At 38.0% G+C, this 24,185-nt stretch overlaps 1 pseudogene; it reads left to right on the forward strand.

Annotated features, from left to right (window-relative positions):
• Positions 1 to 24,185, forward strand: part of LOC124594729 — a 107,670-nt pseudogene that overhangs the window by 46,129 nt on the left and 37,356 nt on the right.

A 24,185-nucleotide genomic window follows, 5' to 3' on the forward strand; every position in this document is an offset into this window, starting at 1 on the left:
GAAAACAGGGGGACTTTGATTTATCTGGAATTTTCGTTATCGGAACTGACCACCGTCCTGATCATTTCGGATAAACAGGAGTTCACTGTAATAGTCTCCTTGCAACATGCTGTGTCATACAGCTAGGAGCAGCCAGACTATGGAATTGCCGTCCTGCGCATAGGCTGCCATTAACACCCAAGCAAATGACTGCATGTGAAGTGGTGCCATGATCAAGAAGTACGGACTGCTAATGAATGGCGTCACATTATGTTCACTGATGAGTCCCAGTCCTGCACTGCTCCAAATGACTATCGTGGAGAAGTTTGACAGTGACCCGGGGAGATGGGGAGAGGTCCCATTCTTCCACATTTTGGGGGGGGTGGGTCACAAAGGAGTCCCATGGTGTGGGGAGCCATTGGGTATGACTTCAGGTCACGGCTTGTAATGGCCGTGGGAACTCTGATGGTACAGCAGTGTGTAATAGTATTGTGGTGCTATTTTTCAACAGGCCGGTGCTTGTCCACATGTAGTATGTGTCTCTTTAAATTGTCTGTGTGATGTTGATATACTCCTGTGGCCAGCAAAATCCCCATATCTGTCCCCGATATAACATTATGGGACCAACATGGACGTCAACTCCATCCCACTGCCTGTATCCATGATTGCAATGTCCAGTTACAACAGTTGTGGATCACCTTTCTCAGGAGGGTATGCAGCAGCTTTACGACATCCTCCCGGACTGTCCAGGCCAGACAGGGTGCATTGCTGTATTGATAAGTGGGCTCAAACTGATAAGTTCTGTGTAAATTTGACTCTGTTTTGTTGTCACTGAAATAACATCACATACCCTCTAAATTAGCTATGTTTCAATTTGTTTTCTCCCCACCTTCTGAGTGTCTCACTTTTTTTCAAGCAGTGTAATTTAAGACAGACATAAGAATATGAAAATGGGATGGCATATCACATTGCTATTCAACTATGCCCCTAAGAAAATTGTAAGATAATGGAGAAGAGCAGGTGCACTATTACACTGACTAGAACGTAAACTTAAAGATAGAATTATATTGTGTAACCTATACCGATGACATAATACTAATTGACAAAAACATCACTGATATGCTAAAGCAGTTTGAAATATTAAGGGAGCAAGCTAGGAAAATTGGACTACTAATTTCACCTGGAGAAAAAATTCTTGGCTGATACCAAAATGGCACTGGGTGAACTTATATAGGCAATGACATAGTATTCGGTGTTAAATAGTTTAAATAATTTGGTGAAAAAGACCACTGAACATCATAATGAAAAGAAGGCCATAGAATCCAGACTTCAGAAAGTACAAACTGTCTCTCAGTTAACTAAAAGTATTTTTCCTGGAACTCTAAAATCTAACATTGTACAACAGTGATCAAATTAGAATTTCTTTATGCATGAGAGAGACTCTTTGTCCAACACAAGACATGAAAACAGCAAACTGAATTAGAAGAATGTAAAATTGTAGTAAAAATCTTAGGTCCAAGAATAAAGGGTGGGATACATCACACAGAACCCAGTGTGAAATCTCCAGGCAAATTCCTAAAAGCTCTTGTTACAATGTGTCTCCAAGGAATCCAACTTGTGGGACATACAGAAAGAATGTATCCAAACAGGCAGCTCATTGGATTCCCACATACTTGAAAAATAAGATCCTACTGATGAAAACAAACAGGAAGAGACCTTAAGAAATTGGAATCACCACATTTACAGTATTCTGATGTAGTGATGAGTCACACAGAGTGCAGTTTCGCGGTAGCTTGATCGATGCTTGTACTTGTGTATGTAGTATATGCAAGTGTGTACAGCGTCTCTTCTGGTGTACTCACGATATGCTAATTTAGTGGCCGAGCAGTAAACCGGATCCCTACTCGGTTCCAGTGTGCTGTGCTAATTATTCTTCTTCACTTGACATTTATGCCTGGAGCTGCAAGAGAGGCCATTTTCCAGATAATGCCACAAAAACAACAAATTCTCAGATATCAGTTTAACTTACACGCTTCAACATCATAGACAACATTTCACATTAATATGTTGCAGAACACTAGATTAGTGTTAAAATTGCCAGAGTAAACATTGTTCTCCATGTGACAGATTGTCAAAAGATGTCCAAAATCGATAAATTTTATATCTCTGCACAGAGAAGAAGCTGGTTGCTCATTGTCATCTGTGGTGCTAATCAATGGGTCGAGCTCGTTGCTGGCACAGCGCCACCTCAGAGAAAGTGGCCCCTCATCCCAGCAGGTGTCGATGTTTAAACACCCGTATAGCTCCCAAGACTTACTGCGTCTGTGGATAACTCCATCTCTGCACAGAACTTCCCACATTTCCCACACAGTGGGCCCTCGTGTCTCTTACACACAATAAATCTTCAAACTTATTTCATTGGCTAAGTTAAATTTCGAGTGTGATGTGCTATTTCGTAAAAAATAGCAAACGGTAGACATGGATGTTATTGTGACTCTTTCCTAAGGCAACATTTGTGTATTACACTTGTAGAAGTGCACTGCAACATAAAACAGTAGACCGTAAGTTCAAACAATGGAAACTCCAGGTTGGAATATCAGCAGTGTAGGAAAAGATAGAGTGCTAATTACCATAAAGATGGCACGTTAAAATGCAGACAGGCACAGTTAAGACACTTACACATAAGCTTTTGGCCACAACCTTCATCAGAAAAAGAAATAGAAATACACACCATTCATTCACACAAGCAAGCACACCTCACACACACATGACCGCCAACTCCGACAGCTCAGACCAGAATGCTAGTCTGTAAGTTTGCTACACAATAAAATAATTATTCTGAGCTACAAGAAAAATGGATTCAAAGAACTAAACAGCTTGAAGAAAAAAAAGGGAAGCTCCCTGAAGCAACGTAGTTTCACGAGTGTGCATACCAGTGGTAAATTATGAGAGTCGCAACTCTCTGAAATGGATACATAGGCCACCAGATTGCATTAGATTTGTTTGTGTCTTGGATTGTTACCAAGAATGGTAGGAGCTATAAGAGATGTGAAGAGTGTAAGATGTTGAGTGATCCCTGTGAAGGACACAGATGCCCTGTACTTCTGTGAGTCAGCATTATCAGCACGCAACAAAATTTGAAGGGGCCTAATTGGGTGTCTCCATTTGCCAGGCTGATTGAATTATGCAATATGCAGATTTGTGAGTCATTCAGATGTGGTAGTGGCCCCATGTTGGACTGCTTGGGAACGTAAGGGTGGTGTGCTTGTCAGCAAGCTTCCGGTTTACCGTGTCTGACGAGCCCATGGGAGAATTGCTGTAATGTACGCCGAGCACATAGTAACCCTTTCACACCTGCACCTGTCATGTGACCAGCAGTGAGACATTCTGCAAGACCCGCGATGACAGTTGTCAGTGAGTATGACAACGACATAGGGAGAGGGCGTGTGGGGCAGCATCGGATATGACTTCAGGTCACTCTGACAGCACAGCAGTATGTCATGGACATCCTACATCCTCATTTGCTACCTCCGTGTCCAACGGAGTTACAAGAGACAGACCAGTGAAAACATATCCAGTTGTTGACTCACAAAACGGTTTTGAGCTGTGACGCATGTAGTCTTAAGTGAATCATTCATACAAAAAGAAAAGAAGAAGAAGCTAAAGTCAGAATGTGAAAAAATTGGAGAATGGAATAGATATTTGAAGACTTCACACTTGAAACTCCCAGTTTTCCTATTGTGAAAGTGCCTTTGTGACCATATGCATTTCACTGACAATAAACTTTTTTTTTCCCCCTGGGTCTTGGCTCCATATTTTTTCATCCAGTTGAGTCAGAATACTTGCATTGTATTTGTGAGGTATTGTTTCAGTCTTGCAAGCTAATCTAAAATAGAAATCCCTTTTGCATCCTAGAAAACAATGACCACTCTTTCTCTCCGATTAAGTCACCTTGGCTATTTTTGTGCAACTGCTGTTTCATTTCATCCACGGGAACAGATTGGTGCATAGAATCAGTTGTGTGTCAGATTGTCCCAAATTGTTTTTCACATTAGGTTGTAGTCAGGCTTCAACAGACATGCCACTCACTTTCTGGTATGGCCATGGCATCAAATGTTTTGCACATCTTTTTAATTACTGATCTTGCAATATCACACTGTGTTCTTTCTCAGCATTTTCATATTTGATTGTAATTCTAGGAAGTTGTTCATGAGTCATCTTACAGAGACATATGCTACATATGAATTCAGCCATCCATTCCTTAACTGTTGACTATGAAGGAACTCCCCCCATGAACCATGGACCTTGCCATTGGTGGGGAGGCTTGCGTGCCTCAGCGAGACAGATGGCCGTACCGTAGGTGCAACCACAACGGAGGGGTATCTGTTGAGAGGCCAGACAAACATGTGGTTCCTGAAGAGGGGCAGCAGCCTTTTCAGTAGTTGCAGGGGCAACAGTCTGGATGATTGACTGATCTGGCCTTGTAACATTAACCAAAACACCTTGCTGTGCTGGTACTGCGAACGGCTGAAAGCAAGGGGAAACTACAGCCGTAATTTTTCCCGAGTACATGCAGCTCTACAACTTGACTAGAAGAAGAGATCGGTTGGTAGGACATGTTTTGAGGCATCAAGGGATCACAAATTTAGCATTGGAGGGCAGCGTGGAGGGTAAAAATCGTAGAGGGAGACCAAGAGATGAATACACTAAGCAGATTCAGAAGGATGTAGGTTGCAGTAGGTACTGGGAGATGAAGAAGCTTGCACAGGATAGAGTAGCATGGAGAGCTGCATCAAACCAGTCTCAGGACTGAAGACCACAACAACAACAACATGAAGGAACTGACTCCTAATAAGTAAGATGATGCCTGTAGAAAAGTACAACAAAACAGTAATCTCAAAAAAGGACAGGATAGACAGTACATTCTGTAGGACATATTAAAAGTGATTGGTAAAAGAGACTTGGTGTGTTAAATGCAGCTTTTGGTTACATGATAATTGAATTGGATAGATAAACAATCTACTTGCTAAGTGGCGGCAGAACACACACATAAAAGAAGATTATAATTAGGCAAGCTTTCAGAGCCAGTAGCTCATTCTTCAGGCAGAAGGGTTGAAGTGCAAGGAAGAGGGGTGAAGGATAGGTCTAGGAAAAATTGTAGATTTTGAGAAAGTTACCCAGAACTGCAGATCAGGGGAGACTTTCCAGATGGGATGAGAAGGAAAGACTGATTCCACATCTACATACATACTCCACTAGCCACCATATGGTTCATGGCAGAAGGTACCCTGTCTCACTACAATAGTCTGAATAAAATTACTTGATAGTTGACATCAATCACTTGCCGCAACAATGTTGCCACATTGGCTACCAGCTACCGTTTGGTTACAGGTGACAACAAACAAGCGGCTCACTTCACAAATTATGTTAAACGTTTAACACAGAGCAATTTTTCTAGTGGCTGGTGCAAGGTATGTCAGAAATGTTGGATACTCTGTCGACTATTGATTTAAAGTGACCAGTGACTGAACTGGGGAAGATGACCCGTTTTGTATCCCTGACTGTAAACTTGTGTCCTAACCCAGCCGAGAAAATTGTGGTCAACAGTCTGCAGCAGTACTAATATCATGATCGCTTTGTTCATGGCGATTAAAGCTAACGCTTAAGGGTAAACTCAAGACAACAAAAACTCAATTTCAGGGCTGAAAGCAAATTAAAATTTCTCCGTTTCATTTGTTACCTGTAACTATCCTTACTCTAGCTGCACATGCTGCCATGTTAGAAACCAGTGAACAGTCCATGTGGGCACTTGTTCGTGGATTATAGATGACTGAGGCAGATTCCAAATGAAGAAATAGTGACAGGAAGAAAAATAAGACCAAATAGAACAGTCAAAACAATGATGAAAAATGATGCAGCAAAGTATTAAAAATAAAAAAATACATTTAAACCAATTAATTGAATGAAAATAATAATCACACTCTTTTGGTTAGATTTAGAAATAAAAATTTTGCTACATTGATGAGATTCAAACCTACGACATGCTACACATTAGATTAATCTGCCAACCATTGTGCTATGCCACAGCACTGCATGAAGTATTTATATATGTGAATGTAGTGACCCAGTTGCAACTATGAACTGCAACCTTAAAAATTTCAGTTTCACACAATGTAGTGAAAAGCTTATCTAATGTAAGATGATCTCTGTGAATATGATAACTATATGTATGATACTGAATTACACCTTGTGCTGAGTTATTCGGTAGTGTTTGGTTAGTGCTATGAATGAAATGTGTGTCTTTCATTAGCATTGTTAATGTGTGTTGTTTTTGGTGTAGCTATCGCGTGTCATGAAATACATAATAAAAGTGTCGGGCTCGTAATTCGGGATACAAATACATCAAGAAAGAATGCTGAACCAGGAATTGGAAGTGACTGGCCAATTTTGGTGGAGTTTGGCAACAGCAGACAGTTCAAGTGTGACGCTGACTACTCTTATTGGCGTTTGAAGTGCCAACTATCAAGTAATTTTATTTCAACTGTAGTCAGTTCCTTTTCCGTTCCATCTGCCAATCGATTGAGGAAAAAGTGAATGTCTATATCCCTCTCTATGAGTCCTAATTTGTCGTCTCTTATCTTCGTGGTCCTTACGCATAATGTATGTTGGTGCAATCAGAATTGTTCTGCAGTCAGCACAGTGTTCCTCAAAATCCCTCCAGGGATTCCCATTTGAGTTCCAGAAACATCTCCATAATACTTGTATGTTGTTGTTTCGACCTACTGTTAACAAATCTAGTATCCTGCCTCTGAATTACCCCAATGTCTGCTTTAATTCGACCCCTTGTGGATCCCAGACACTAGCATCCTATATGTGATGTCCATCACAGCTGAGCCACACTGTAGTAAAATCCACCCAACAAACGAAAGATGATTATTCGCCCTCCCTACCATGACCCTCACAAGTTTGTTCCATTTCATATCACATTGCAACGTTATGTCCAGATATTGAAACAATGTGACTTCATTCATGACACTACTAATGCTGGATTCTGGCATTATGGATTAGTTTTTCCAACTCATCTGCAGTAACTTATATTTTTCTACATTTCGGGTTAGCTGTCATTTATCACACCAACTGGGAACTTTGCCCAAGTCATCTTTTATCCTCCTAAATCACTCAACGATGACACCTTCCATACACCACAACATCATCAGCAAACAACCACAGATTACTGTCCACTTTGTCCATCAGATCAGTTATGCACATAGAAAATATGAGTAATAGCGCTCCTATCACACATCCCTGGAATGATCCTAATGATACCCCAGTCACTGATGGACACTCACCGTCGGGATAATGTAGTGGGTTCTATTACTTCAGAAGTCTTTGAGCCACTCACATGTCTGGGAATGTATTCCATGTGCTTGTACCTTTGTTAAAAGTCTGCAGTGAGGCACTATGTCAAATGCTTCTCGGAAATCAAGAAATATGGAATCTGGGTTTGTGAATTTTGTGATGGCAAAGTTAGAGGAGCAATGCATCTGCATTAAATTTTGCGTGAAACTCAAGAAAACCTTTACACAGACACACCAAATGATGCAGGGAGCCTATAGCGATGAGTGCTTAAGCCATACTTGGTGTTATGTATTATTCACACGTTTTAAAATGGCTTTACAAAAGTCAAAAATAATCCTTGTTCAGGATGCTCTTAGATGTCCCCTGATGTTGCTTGTGTCAGGAACGTCAAAGAAATTGTGTGTGGCAGTCGAAGATACACTGTCTGAGAGATTGTAGTAGAATGTAACATTTCAATTGGATCATGTTATGAAATGACACAGCATCTTGGAATGCATTGTGTTGCCGCCAAGTTCATTCCACGGCTCATGAGTCAAGACCAAAAAAACTTTTGGATCTCACAAATGAGAATGAGATGTTCCTTGCGAGAATAGTATGACCCCTGCAGACTTCTTTTTATTTCCAAAGTTGAAAAGGATGAAGTTCTGCAATGGTAGATGAGATAAAAGAAAATTCGCAGACGGCACTTTATGCGACCCAGCAAGAGGTGTGTCAAGACTGCTCCTGGAAGTGGAAATGATATTGGGAGCAGTGTATCAATTGTGGAGGAGAGTATTTCGAAGGAGACAATCCATAGTAATTAAAAGATAAGCATAGAAAATTTTGTGGACAAAGTTTTGGAATTTTTTGAACAGACGTCGTATGACAAAAGGGCATGCTGAGTTGCCCATGAGCGATGCTTTGTACTGATTTGTGGACATAAACTTATTGGTCTCTATGAAACTGATTAGATTCAAACCCAGAATATGTTCAAGAATTCTGCAGCAAACTGATGTTACGGGTATTGGGCTGTAATTTCGCGGGTCTGTTCTTTCGCCCTTCGTATATACAGGAGACGCCTCTGTATTTTTTTCCCCAGTTGCTAAGTCTTTCTGCTGGGTGAGAGATTCACAATAAATACAAGCTAAGTAAGGGTCCAGTGCCATATAGCACTCTTTGTAAAACCAAATTGAGATTCCATCTGCAACTGGCGACTAATTTGTTTTTAATTATTTCAGGCGTCGGGGATGCTTACGAGGGTGGTTTGAAAAGTTCTTGAAACAGAATAGAAAAAATGTACTTATGTCACTGAAACTTTTTTATTTTTCAATGTACCCTGCTTGTAGATTAATTCACTTGGTCCAACAGTGTTCCAATACCTCGATCCCATCTCGACAATGATTTTCCTCCAGGCCTATAAAATAGTTGTCAACTCAGGCTATCAATTCTTCATTTAAGTGAATCTTCATCCACAAAGAAAAATTTTAAGTTTAGGGAAGAGGCACGTGTGGCAACAATTCATACCTTAGTTTGTGTAATTTTACCATGGCGATGGTACATGCATGCGAGCGTGCATTTGCTTGATGCTAGACGACTTTCTTCCTTATTAAACCTGGCCTTTTTCGCATATCATTTGTTGCAATTTGTCCAGAAGGTTAGCATAGTATTCTCCAGTAATTGTTTGCCCAGTGGGGAGATAATGTACAAACAGAATCCCCTTCTCATCCCAGAACACTGATGCCATGCCCTTCCCCGCTGAAGGAATTTGGTGGCGCATCCCAGAACACTGACGCCATGTCCTTCCCCGCTGAAGGAGTTTGGCGGCGGAGATTCAGCATGTTTCCACTGCCTTGATTGTTGCTTTGTCTCTGGGGTATAGTAGTAAACCAAAGTTTCCTCGTGGTCACAAACCAGCACAAAAGATCTTGTTTGTTTCTCCTAAAACAGGCCAAACATTGTTGTGATATGTCCATTCTCATGCGTTTTTGACACAGCGTCAAGAGTCGCGGCACCCATCTTGTGAATACCTTTCAGATGACATCTGGCAAGCGTGAGCAATTTCATGCACTCTAAATTGGTGATCCTCCTTGATCATTATGCGGACTTTTGCAATGATTTCTAGAGTAGTGACACGTTTTGGCTGACCTATTCATGGATGATCATCATCTAAGCTCTCCTGACCAAATTGAAATTCATTTATCCACTTGGCAACAGTTGAAGACAAAGGAGCAGAGTCCCCTGGTGTTTTCTGGAAATCGGCATGAATGTCCTTCACTTTCATACCTTTCTTTATGAAGTATTTAATCACTGCTTGAATCTCGACCCGACCCCCCGTCCCGTACCGTCGCGTCTTTGCAGATCACTGCACAGGAACAACAACAGAGCCGTGTCACTGCCACAGCTCTCTTCCAAGAGCACTGACATGGGACGGGTTTACAGGCAACAGTCCAATGAATATCATGTGAACAACTTGTGCTAGTGCTGGCCTCTTGTGGTGATTGTTGTTAGGTGTCTTTGTGCTATTGTCAAATGACGGTATGTTTATATGATTCTCTTGCATGAATGATTTCTTAAATGCAAAATTTAAAACATTTATCTCCTACTGCCACCCCAGACTGGTCAAGTGACTTGATGGAATTCTTTGACTCACTTAGTGATTTTACATAGGACAATAAATTCCCCTGCTTCTCAGCCAGATCTTTTGCTGAGGTATGACAGTGGTAGTAACCTTTCCTTGTTGCCATTTGGCATTCTCTTTTGAACCAAGAGTGCAGTAGCTTTTCCTTCCTCAGTATTTTCCAAATTTCATTGTTAAACCGCAGTGGCTCTTTTGCATCCTTAATTCGTTTACTAGGTACAGACTTGTTGAGAGTGCAATTCACGATCTGTTTAAGGTTTGACCATAATCTCTCTACGTCCGTCTTAATGGAACTAAGTGATGTCAGTTCTGTCTAAGTAAGATGCTAACATCTGCTTATCTGCTCTTTCTGGCATGAACATTTTCCTAGCCTTCTTGACTGATTTATTAATTTTTGTAACCTTAGTTGTTATGATGTTATCATGATTATTAATCCCCATCTCTATGCTGAAGTCATTGATGATATCTGGCCTGTTTGTAACTACAAGGTCTAAGATATTTCCATTGCATGTGGCATGGCAAACTAGGTGCTCAAGACAATTTTCGAAAACCACATTCAAAAGTGCTTCACAAGATTGACTGCACCCCCTGCAATGAAGCCATAGGCTACCATCTATACTCAGTAGGCTAAATTAACCTCCAACTAGTATTGCATGATCTAGGTATTGACGTGCTACTGTCTGTAGACTTTCTGTGAATGGCTCCAAAACTGTCATAGCAGAACCGGGTGGCTGATTAAAACATTCATTAATTAACTTGATTTCACGTAGACTTGTTATATGCAACCAGATAACTTCACTGTCACAATCAGCTTTGACCTCAATAGAGACAATGGACACTCCCTCTCCTACAGTGTCTAACCTGCCTTTCCGATATATATTCCATTAATCACTAAATATGTCAGAGCTTTCTACTCTGGGTTTCAGCCAGCTCTCAGTCTCTGAGAATAATTTGAGTGCGAGACTTTCCTTGATGGCAGTAAATTCGAAAACTGTGTTACAAGTACTTTGACAACTGATAAAATTTTGACAATCTACACTGGAGTGAATTCAAAAGATAAACCTCAACCAACATTGAATGTATCTTGGTGATAAAGAGCCCAAATAAATAAATAGATGATTTTATTCCATTTCATCTGATTGAATGAAACACACACAGCATAACTACTCAGAAAACAACTATAGTGCTGATTACATTTACTATCATACATGTAGCACTCTGAGAACATTTCACCTTGTCATAGTAGTCCTGTGTTTTGGAACTAGGCAGTGCTTCATTTCACAAAGCGAAAGGAATAGCTTGTGTAAAAAACAAAAGAAGGGGAAATAGTGGTTGCTGGTGTTTTTAACACTATCATTCAATTTAGTTCCTATTGTGAACTTTGCAGCTAGGATATGTAAATGCTCTGAGACTGCTATTGATAATATCTTTATGAACAAATCTAGGGGAAAAACGTCATATCGCAAAACCAGTAGTAAATGGACTATCTGATCACGACGTGCAGCATCTTGTGTTAAATGTTGAAACTTGTCAGGATAAAAAAATATTAAATCTGAGTACAGGAGGATAATAAATAAGCCAGAAATTGAGGAATTCAGGAAATTGCTCAAAGACATGAACTGGAGAGATGTTTACCTGACTCAAATGGAAAATGCAAAGCATTTATTAATAAAGTTACCTCCTCTTTTGAAAATTGTTTTCCCCTAAAGGTAACTCAGATCACACAGAAGTCAAAAGATAAACCATGGATTATACAAGGAATAAAGATATCATGTGGGGCAAAAAGGAGACTGTATCTACTATCTAGGAACGTTTCTGATATTAGAATTGTAATGCATTACAAAGAATACTGCAAAATATTGAATCAAGTAATCCAGAAATCGAAGTAGCTTTATTAAGAGAAAATGATAATTGTATCGGGCAACAAAATAAGAACTGTTTCAGATATAGTGAAGACAGAGAGAAGTGGGGCCAAAAAGGAAGTGGAACAGATAGCTCTAAAAGTAAATGAGACTTTGGTAACAAGTGCATGTAGTGTTGTAAATCTCTTAAGCAAGACTTAATTTTTGTTACTGACGGCTCGGGGTTATCAGGTTCGGTGAATGGTGCAATGGAGTATCTGGGACCAGTCTTTGAAGAACATCGTGTAGAACCTATTCGAGGAACTTTGAATTCCAACCATTGCTTCTCAGTATACTTACTCCTTAATGAAATTTGTTGCAAGTTATATATCTATATTTCCAACAAGTAGCTCAATACATATTATCAATACTAGGAATAAGAAAAATCTACATAAAGACCTAAAATCACTTATGTTGGTCCAAAAGGGGGTCCAATATTCAGGAACACACATTTTCAATAAATTACCAGCAACCATTAAAAACTTGGTTTCAGATAAAGCACAGTTTAAACAGAGTTTGAATGACTTTTTGATAGGCAATGCCTTCTACTCTATAGATGAATATCCTAACAGAGACTGTTAGGCCAGCTTAAGTAAAAATATGTTAGATATAAGTTTTGACAGCACTTGGTTGCAACAGTCAAAATTAGGTATTTTGTGTATGATAAATTTATTAATAGTGCATAACAATGTTTCATTCTGACAGCGTATTAATTCTGTAAATATTAGCTTTTCCAGTTTATTGTATTGTATTCACCTATTTTGACAATCTCATGACAAATGATCAGGGTAGTATTCATTATATTAAAATGTTTTGTGTTATACATTCTGACATGTTCCACACCCTCGAGAATCATCTCATTTTTTCGGTGTATGTAATGAAAACTGAATCAAATCAAATCCAATCACCATCTCTCATCATGTAATAACTTCACTTCTTCTTCTTCCCTTGTCGTCTCCTGTTTTTCCAGTACTCGTCCATCTCCTCCTCATGTTTTTCCCCCTTTATTCTATTCGTGTTGTTCTCAATCCCCTATTTCTTCTGCATTGAAAGCCTTTTATTTTTATTTACTTACTTTTTTTTATTGAGGTGAGTCTCTACGGACTGCGTGGTAACAACCGACTTCACTCTAGTGTCCAGGTCTTGTTCTTGCTCCAGCTTTGACTTCCTGCCAGTATCTTCTGAGCCCCTGCAAGAAGTGCCTTTTTATGCTCTTCAGATAATGGTCCTCACTGTCTTTCGGATGTTGATGCCATGTTAAAACCTTGGTAGTTGGTCACCAATCTTCTAAATTTGTTCCTTTCAGGAATTTCTCTCTGAGATACCAATCTGCTTAAGATCTTTTTCACATTCTTTGAACCATCTCGGCCTCGTTTTCTTAGATGGGATGAAACTCCATATTCTTTTTGTTAGTCGATCACCGTCCATTTTCATGAGATACCATAAAATAACAATCATTTCTTCGTAATGGATGCTGTGATAGGTTCTGTCTTGCTGCACGAGTCCTCATTTGCTCTCATTCGCCATTGTCCATCGACCCATCTATTACCTTAGGATTTTCCTTAATATCCTACACTCACGCTTTTCCAGCCGCTCAGCTTACCTTGTCTATTCGTGGTCAAAGATTTGGATGCTTATAAGCCCTCAGGTTTTACAACTGTATTATAATGTTGGAACTTGGCCCATATACTCATAGACTTTTTGTTATAAGTATTCTTTGTCAGTTGGTATGCTTGGTCTAACTTCCTCATCCCGACAATTGCTTCTTCTTTTAATCCATTCTCCAGGTGGATGACTTCACCGAGATACCTGAAATTCTTAACTCATCCAATTTTTTCCCAGGTTGGTTATCATCCATTCAGGTCCATCACAGATGTTCGTCATATGTTTTGTCTTTTGATTGGAGATCTGGAGTCTAACTTTTTTCAGCAATTTCTGACAGCCTATTTATCTTGTTGACTGCTGACTCTATGTTGTTAGCAAAAATGGCTAGGTCAGCCGCAAAATCTAAGCAGCCAATGCACACCCCTTTGTTCTTAGGACCAAGTCTGAACCACTCTTCATTTGTTTCTCCTTGGGCTAATAACTTTCTCCACTCTTGAATGACCTTTTCCAAGACACAATTGAAAAGGTTCAGATACCTCACCCATAAATTTAATTTTTGACACTGTGTTAGTAAGAGTTTGTTTGATCAGCTTTCTTGATGTATTATCCACCCCAAAACTTTTCCAAAATATTCATTACTGCCTGTCAGTCGATGGAGTCATATACTTTCTGAAAATCAACAAATATGACCACATAGTTATTTTTCCAATTTTTTTTGTACCTGATCATGTTCTTCAGGTTAAAGATCTGTTCTGCGCAAGAATCGCCCTTTCGGAAACCAGCTTGATAGTCCCCAATCAGTTGGTTACAATGATCTTCTATTCTATTCTGTATCACTTTGGAGAGAATCTTACATGGAACAGATACTAATGAGGTACCCTTATAGTTATTGACATTCTATTTATCACCTTTTTTGTGTATACGATGGATTAAAGCTGACTGCCATTCAGTTGGTATCATCCCAGCTCTCCAGATCTCCTCAAAAAGTTGGACTAGTATATCTAGAGTTTCATTATTTGCCAGCTTCAGTAGTTCCACCACTATTGAATCCTCTCCAGCTGCCTTATTATTCTTAAAGTTGTTGATGATCTCTTTGGTCTCTGCTTTACTAGATGGAGATGAGGGGTAGTTTGTGGATTGGGGCACATACAGGGAATCTTTCTTTCGGTTCATCACAATTAAGTAGGTTTTCAAAGTAACGAGACATTATCTTGCAGTTCTCTTTGTTGGTCAGGCCGAGTGTGGTGTGCGTACTGTAAGATCTTCAGTACACACACCATCAGATTATTTGACTTGTTGCTCTAACAAAGTAAGCGAGTGTCAGCAATATGTCTCGTGGTCTTATCATGGCATGTTTATCTTCTGCCATTAGGTCAGACGATAGAAATGCCACTTGCACACTTAGAGTAGCAGATTGATGGTGACCAACTTTAAATAGAACTTGATTAATTTTCACACACATTTATTAAAATAATAACAAATATAAAAATTATTTAACTTGGTTCTGGATGCTATTTACAATTGACAATCTGAAGTTCCTTTGGTATTGGTACGTTAATCTTATTCTTACATATATCTCGGATACTTGACAAAAGTGTCTATACATTTATCTTCATGGCTATGTACAGGAATATGGTAATCTTATTAGGCACAGACTGGAACTTGACTATGGACTGGCACAGACAATTGTAGAACTCGTACAGACTGGTACAGACTAATGCAGACTGGTACAGATTAATGCAGACTGGTGCAGACAAATGCAGACTGACTGATCGAAGGTCTTTACACCCGTTATAATACCTCGCACGTTCATGTATCACTGCGTGAGTGTGATGCGCGAGGAGAAAGTGTTCTATGTTAGCAGCAATCTCATTGGCTGCGTTACATATTAATTCGCGGATCGGCGGAAGCAGAATTTGGTCCGTCTCTATGGCAGCGCCATCTCGTAGTGGGGAGATGGACGAGTGCTGCGCCTGCGCTGTTGTGCTTAGCGGGGCGCACTCTAGTGGGAAATTTGTGTACGCGCTGAATACGCGGAACTATGTACACAACACTGAGCTTTCCATTTTCGTCTCTAAAACAAAAACTAGGGGCTTGGTATCCTTTCAAATTCGATTTGAACGTCTGATAGAAGTCTCTGACATTGTTTATCTGGAAACGCTGATCGATCTGTTCTAACTGCTGTTTCTCATGCAGTAGAGTTCTGGCTGCATATTTTTGAACTTCATGGAATACATCAAAATCATCAGGTCTCCTGGTAGAGTTCCACTATTTCCATGCACTTGCTGTTTGGGCCACCACCTCACCACAAACCTCATTCCACCATGTATGATTCCTCTTTTTAGCTGTCAGGATTGTAGTATTAGCTGCTTGTTGGATCATGGAGGCAATGTCTGCCCATTTATGGGATTCAACTGTCAGTTACTGGTGGCATTGTTCCAATACGTTTTGATTGATTTTGAGCTTCGCAGTATCATATTTATGAAATTTATTTCCGGTTTTCACAGTCTTATTGAGAGGGATGAAATTAATTTTGATCTTGGAGAGGTGATGATCCTTTTACATTCAGTATGTTATCTGTAAAAAGTTTCTTTCTATTATTTCTGATTGTTTGATGTTGTTTCTTTCTTATTTCTGTAATCCATGCTATCATTGATTCCTTCTTCCAGAACTACTCATTCAGTAGAGGTCTCTAAAAAAAGATTAATCTTCTTTTAGCCATTACTTCTGATATTTTCTCAAAATTTTTGTATATCTCCTCATTACTTCTCATTTTCCAGCCATCTGTAGCTTGTATTGCAACCATTATTTTCTAATAATGCTCCTTTGTGGAACCTCTGTTCTGTCCATCTTATAGTTCATCATTAGGCATCCTCATCCATGTAAACATCCTGGTCATACCACTGTGGGATAGTGTTTAAATTTGTTTTTTTTAGTTGTACATTTCTTGTTGTAAATATCCTTTGTCAAACGATTTGCTCTTTCCAGTTTGCTGACTCTTGCATCTACTGTTAATTCTTCTAGTCCATTTTGTTGTACAGTTTGTCCAATATATTTAAATTTACTTACTAATGCTATTTTACATTTTTGTTTTTCTAAGAATGTTGATGCATTGTTTGAAATTGTCATCAATGTTGTTTTTTTGGCTGAAATTTCGGGGCCAACTCTCTTTGCTATTTCTTCCAAAAGATTTCTTTTAATAACTGTCTGTCAGATTTTTTGAAAGTATATCAGAATCATCTGCAGAAGAGAGGCAGTTTACCTTAATTCCATTTGTTTTTCGTCCTAAAACTATTGGTTCAATTTTGTGATTTTTTTTCTCCAAATTCCAATAACTTTCTATTTTTTCTAGAATGTAGTTTTACAGTAAAGGTGATAAACTGTCCCCTTGTCTAACACCAGTTTTTATTTCAAATGGTTGAGATACTTCCCCCATAAATTTAGCTTCAGTCACCCTATTTGCTAGTGTTTTGAGGATTATGTTTGCTTTAACACAAAATTCTTTGATGATTTTACCCATAATTTCTCTGCCTACCAAATCAAATGTTTTCTTGAAACCAATATGTGATACTATTATTGGTTTGGTGATTAACAGTCTGTGGAGAATTATCAATTTTCTAATAAACATCTGTTCTGTGCAGGGTCTTCCCTTTCTAGAGCTCCTTGAGATTCTCCCAGTTATTTGTCTAAAGTTTCTACAACTCTGTCCAGAGAATTTTTGATAATATTTTGTATACCACTGGCAGAAGTCAGGCATCTCTGCAATTGTTGACATTTTGTGTGTCCCCTTTTTTTCACAGCTGTGGATTAATGCTTTCAATAATCTCTTCAGCTTTCCAAATGTTCTCAAACAGCAGTTGTAGATCATTTTTTGTGTTCTGACTATTTCAATAATTTTGCTGTAGTGGAGTCTTCATTTGTTGCTTCGAAGTTTTGGAATGATTTGATGGCTTCATGAATTTATTGTTCTGTTAGTGGAAAATCTTCCTCCAGATGTTGTGGGACTGCTATTATATATTGCTACAATGTGCTGTTATTGTTATTGTTGTTGTTGTTGTTGTTGTTTGGTTGCCTGTTCTTCAGCACTATCTTTCTGTTTCGTTTATCTATTTGCCGCCATTTTAGCCCATTTACCGGTATTTTCAGCTTGTTCTTCACTTATTTGACCTTTTGGTGGCTCCTCTTGAAGAGATCTTATTTCTCAGCATTTAAAATTACATCATCTGCTGCTCTTTCGCATCTGAATTTCATCATGTCCAGTCTAGTTTTTTCATTCATTTAACCATCCATCTTCCATGACTCAAGATCCTAAATTTTCATCCTTATTTCTTGAACAGTCTCATTTCTCTTTTTACATTTTCCAGATGAAGAAACTTTTGGTCCTCAAAGCTAAGATTAGTATCAGTTTTTTTATTTGTTTCTGCCTATGGCTGCTATATCTCTTTAGTTAGAATATTTTCTCTCTCTGTATTTGATTATAGTCTAAGTCTGAATATTTTTATAAGTACATTTATTGCTGTAGCAATGAGTAAAATAAATTGTATTGCACTGCCTGTAGCATGTAGCACCATTTTGACTGTTAGTCCTCTTGCTGTACAAAAAGTGGCTTTGATGATTACTTAATGCAAGTATTTTGTAAGAGCTGTGGAATGGTTAGTATCTGTTTATATTTTTCTGATTAATTCAAGCTCGTCAATGCACATCCTGTGTTAAGGAAATATTTGCACTGAATTTACTGTGTGTTAAATATAAGCAGTGGATCCATTGGGGTAGTCTTTTTGGTAGAAATATGTCAAGGTGAACAAAACAGGAGATGGTGAAGGAAGAGAGGGAAAAGATCAACATTTGCTTCTCATCAGCAATATAACTGGGTTGAAACATTCAGTGAAAATTATCTGTGACAGGAAGTTGTCAGAAATACATTTTTTGAAGAAACTTTATGTTTGTATAAGCATTTATTAAATTTAAAAATTGGATTTCATGTGTTAATACAAAAGGTAATGTTTTGCATTGCAGGCATGCTGAACCTGTCAAAGATGAAGAATCGGCCAATGATTCTTATTGGAGGATAACAGTATGTATAACTTAAACTTGAGATTCTTGAAAATAAAGCTAGTCAGTATTTCTTAACAGTACTGATTTAAATACATCTAAAAGATCGCTGTTACCTAAATGAAAGTTGACGAGCAAAGTCTTAGTGGACATTTGTATAAATTTGTCATAGGTGTTATTTACAAGAAGAGTAGGTGGTGGTGGTTAGTGTTTAACGTCCCGTCGACAACGAGGTCATTAGAGACGGAGCGCAAGCTCGGGTTAGGGAAGGATTGGGAAGGAAATCGGCCGTGCCCTTTTTTTGAAGGAACCAACCCGGCATTTGCCTGAAACGATTTTAGGAAAATCACGGAAAACCTAAATCAGGATGGCCGGAGACGGGATTGAACCGTCGTCCTCCCAAATGCGAGTCCAGTATGCTAACCACTGCGCCACCTCGTTCGGTCAAGAAGAGTAAATAGTTTCAATAAGAGTAAATAGTTTCAATAGGAATGTGGTGAGACATTTAACAAATGTGATGACCACACATTAATAGGACCTTGTAACACTACCATTATGATATTAGTATGCTTTTATGTAAATAACAGAAACCCTGTCTCTATGTTGCCACGTATAACCCTCTTACTAAAATTTAGTTTAGTTTCCAAATAAAATACACTGTGGACGGATAGTCCTGTTTATAGGAAAAGATAATCAATAGAGTTATCCTTCTTACAGGATTTACCGTTTGTTGCGTCTAATGGATAAGTAAATTGGACTATTCACTTCTTTTCCTAAGATCTTACCCAGTGGCTAGATAGAAACACAGTATGAATAATAATATACTGAAGCTAGGACAACTCATTTCCAAGTTCATTTAGTGGTTTAAAACATGTACTTAATGGTCACCAACCTATCCTGGCAATGAAATAGTGAAGTATTGGAGAAGCAGAAATGTGAATTTTGCCTACTTTCTTGCTACTGTTTAGTTTGGCTCTTCGAATAAATTACCCCACTTAAACAATTTTGGGCTACATCTTTATACATTATGATTTAAAAAAAGAAAAAGCCCAGTACATAACTTCAAGGAAGGTAAAAAAAATTAGCCGGGGATGGGGGGAACAACCTTTAGATAAGCACTTTCCATAATCAAGAAACTTAAATACTTAGACACTAAAGCACACACTTTTTAACTGAACATTTCACTTAAAGAAAACCTCTTTCTTGGTGGAATTTACTTTCAAAAGCTATTATTCTTTGAACTAATTCTGTATAGCCATCTAACAGGTTCTAGTAACTTGGCTTCACTCTGATTGAATTTTATGTAAGCAAACTATAACACTTTGCAATAGTTAAGAAAACATTTTTATTATTTACACTAAAGCAATTTAAATGGTGCCTCTTTATATTAACTTGGTACTTCACTCTGATTGAATTTTATGTAAGCAAACTATAACACTTTGCAATAGTTAAGAAAACTTTTTTATTATTTACACTAAAGCAATTTAAATGGTTCCTCTTTATATTAACTTGGCACTTCATAAGTCTGTAAAACAGGACACTCGGATCAATCAAACACCAGGAAGGAACCCTATACAGATGTATGATTAGGATGAAATGACAGGGTGAGCCAGTTTCCGTAAATTTCAAGAATGATTATTAAATCACAGTTTAAATTAATGGTTCATGCTGTACAAAGGTAAAAATAGAAAAAAAATCTTATCTGGTGGCTATAGGCTTGGGTTTGGCGAACAGTTATGACGGCTACACTACCCACACTATGGCCTGCAAGTTTCTTGCTGTATGGGCTCAATTTCTCTTCTTGGCTTCATTCAGTTTTACATACAGTAGCTCAACAACTCGCAGCTATGCTGTAAGCTGTTTGCAGTCTTCAACCAAGGCATTTTTATGAAAATTTGCAGGCAAAGCTTCTGCTCCACAAAGGAGTTACCTCAATCACTGCTGCCTACAGACTGTGTGACTTACTTCCCACACTTGCTCAAGGTAGCACGCCAATTCGCCTTTCGCACCTTTTCCACTCCCCACAGCTATTTTCGTTTCAAACAAAAGCACACTGGCTTTTACATAACACCTATTTCTTACATTGTTCCTAAGCATGACCATTTCTTAAATTGTCAAATTTACATCAACATGAACAATTTATACACACAAATATTTTTAAATACAAAATGTTATCAAAACATTATTTAGACCCTTGGTATCCTTTGTAGAGGACTTGGGCAGGTTTGTCCCATCCTAGTACACATTATTTTGTTACCTCCCTTCAGATATTCCATTTAGCTACATCTACAATAATTCCCAATGTTCTGCCTTTTGAGGTGTCCAGTGCGGGTTGTTTTTATTTTTTATTTGATATGCGTATTCCATAGATCCGTACATGCGAGGGATTCGCCTGGATGTGGAACGTGTCAATATAATTGTACAAATACAATTAATGCTACAGAATAGTAATATAATTCAATGATATAGATATTACAAGCTGTCATTAAACTAGTATAGCAATTCTCAACATAACATTATAACTATAACATTAACACTATAACATTAACATAATATTGTATCATCCATCTAATAACTAAGAGACTAAATACATCTATTATTAAGGGAGGGCATTACTTCTGGAAAAGAATTCATCTAACGAGTACAGTGGATGGTCGAGCAGGTATTTTTTTAACATACCTTTGAACAGCGTTTCATTTTCTATTGTACATTTAATATAATTAGGCAATGCATTAAAAGTCTTTATAGCCGCATACTTTACTCCCTTCTGTACAAGTGTTAAATTTTTTAGTTCAACATGTAGATCATCTTTACCTCTAGTATTGTAGTTATAGTATGAACAATTTGTTTCATACTGAGCATAGTCTTTATTAACTACATTCATCAGAGAGTATATGTACTGACATGTTGTGGTCAGAATACCTAACTGTATAAAAAGTTTTCTACATGAGGTTCGTGGAGGAACCCCACACATGATTCTGACTGCTCTCTTCTGAGCATTTAAGATTTTTTTTGAGGCTGGTGAATTACCCCAGAATATTATTCCGTAACTCATTAATGAGTGAAAGTACCCAAAGTAAGACGATTTTAAAATGTTGATGTCCCCAAAATGAGTAATTATTCTTAGAGCAAAAGTTGCTGATGAAAGCCTTTTTAGAGTAAGGGACACATGCTGTTCCCAGTTGAGCCTACTGTCAATGTGAACCCCCAGGAATTTAGTGGATTGCACCTGTTCTAGTTCCTGGTTGTCATGAGCAATTACTATACTTTCTAGAGTTTTATTTTTGTGTGGAACTGTATAAAATTAGTTTTTTTAATATTAACTGAAAGAGAATTAATTGAAAACCAAGCTGTAACTTCTCTGAATATATCATTAACATCAGTCTCCATATCAGCAGTAGACTGACCATCAACGACAATGCTTGTATCATCAGCAAACATTGTGAATTCACAATTTTTACTAATGGGCAGGGGTAAATCATTAACATATATTAAAAACAGCAAGGGTCCAAGGACAGATCCCTGGGGAACTCCATGCTGAATTTTGCCCCATTCAGAATCCACTAGATTAGGAGATCCTTTGTTGCAGCCATGTAGAACCACCTTTTGTTTCCTGTCTTGAAGATATGATTTTAGCCAGTTACCTATAGGCCCTTTGATTCCGTAATGATAGACCTTCTCCAAGAGTATCTTGTGGTTTACACAATCAAAGGCCTTGGAAATATCACAGAAGACACTAACTGGTGACTTCTTACTATTAATAGACTCCAAGACATCATTTGTGAGTGAATATATGGCACACTCTGTGGAAACCCCTTTTTGAAAACCAAACTGTCTGTGGTTAATAATATTAAGTTTATCAAGATGTGCCACAATCCTGTTATACACTGCCTTTTCAAGAACCTTTGAGAATGTTGTTAAGAGAGAGACAGGACGATAATTTTTTACATCTGTAGCATCGCCAGACTTGAAAAGAGGTCTCACAGTGGCATATTTCATTCTCTCTGGAACAACTCCCTCATAAAGAGACATGTTGCAAATGTGAGCAAGTACTACACTTACATCATTACTGCAGGCTTTCAACAGTTTATTAGAGATGTTATCTATACCTGAAGATCCTTTACTTTTCAATGAGTGAATTATTTTTTTTATTTCATTAACAGTTATGGGTGTTACATTTATATCATTAAAACATTGTGGGAGGTTAAGTTTCAGAATATCTAAAGCTTCTCTTAGGTCACCACTGAACCTATTTGAGAGGTGACACTTAGAAAGTGGTTGTTAAATGTGTCTGCTATCTGTTTACTATCAGTTATTTCCAAATCGTTAATTTTTAGGACAGCAGATTTTTCATTGTCAGATGGTGAAGTACCTGTTTCCCTCTTTATTACATTCCAAATCGTTCTGATTTTATTGTTTGAACAGTTAATTTTAGATTGCATGCACATACTTTTAGATTTTTTAATGACTTTAGTTAAGATTTTGCAGTATGTCCTATAATATTTCATCTGCAGGGGATTATTGGATTGTCTAGATATTATATACAGTTCCCTTTTTCTCTGGCATGATATTTTTATGCCCTTGGTGAGCCATGGTTTTTTGCTTGATTGCCTGTTCTGTAGTCTACAGACCTTTTTTGGAAAGACATTTTCAAATATATCTGATAATTCATCAGTAAATAAATTATATTTTGTATTAACATCATTTGCAAGATAAACATACCTCCAGTCAGTCTCCCGAATGCATAATTTGAATTTTTGGATATTTTCCTCATTCATGTTTCTAATGGTTTTCCACTGTGCACTAGCTTTGTTCTGATTTGTATTAAAGTTGTCAATTGTGAGTATTTGCCCATCATGATCAGAGAGTCCATTTATGACTTTTTCAACTTTGATGTGATTAGTTTTACTCATATCTACAAAGATATTGTCTATTAGAGTGCTGGAAGTGGCAGTAGTTCTTGTGGGAAAACTGACAGTGGAGACAAGGTTGTAGGTATGCATTAAGTTTGCAAACTCTGTCTTAGAAGATGAGCTTCCTAAGAAATCTATATTAAAATCTCCAGTCACTATAATGTCCCTATTTTTTCTTGTGAGATACAATAGCACAGAATCTAATTGTTTCATGAATACTTTAAAATTACCAGATGGAGCCCTGTATACTGCTACGATTACCAGTTTCTTGTTACCTTCTACTATTTCTGTGACACATGCCTCAAAGTCTTTCTCTACACAATATTTCTCTACATCTATTGTATCAAAGGACAGGCTGTTTTTCACATAAATAACTGCCCCACCTTTGCACATATGCTTTCTACAAAATGAGGTAGCTAAACCATAATTTGGTATATTGAGCATTTCAATGCCAAAAGTGATATGGTGTTCTGTCAGACAGAGAATATGAGCACAATTTGCGCCTGTTGGTTCATCAATAATTACAATAAATTGGTCTAACTTACAGAGCAGGCTTTGAATATTTTGGTGAAAAATTTTGAGCTCATTTTTAATTACATGATTAGTTGTGGTGTTACCATTGCTAGGACTGAGTTTTATTACTTTTGACATACCAGTATTACAGGAACAGTTTTCTGCAGGGAAGAGGGAGCTGTTGTGCTGGTAACACCCACATTTGTTGTTATTAACTACATTACTTACATTCTGATTGGAACCTTC

This window comes from Schistocerca americana, chromosome 2, assembly GCF_021461395.2.
Source record: "Schistocerca americana isolate TAMUIC-IGC-003095 chromosome 2, iqSchAmer2.1, whole genome shotgun sequence".
NCBI lineage: Eukaryota > Metazoa > Arthropoda > Insecta > Orthoptera > Acrididae > Schistocerca > Schistocerca americana.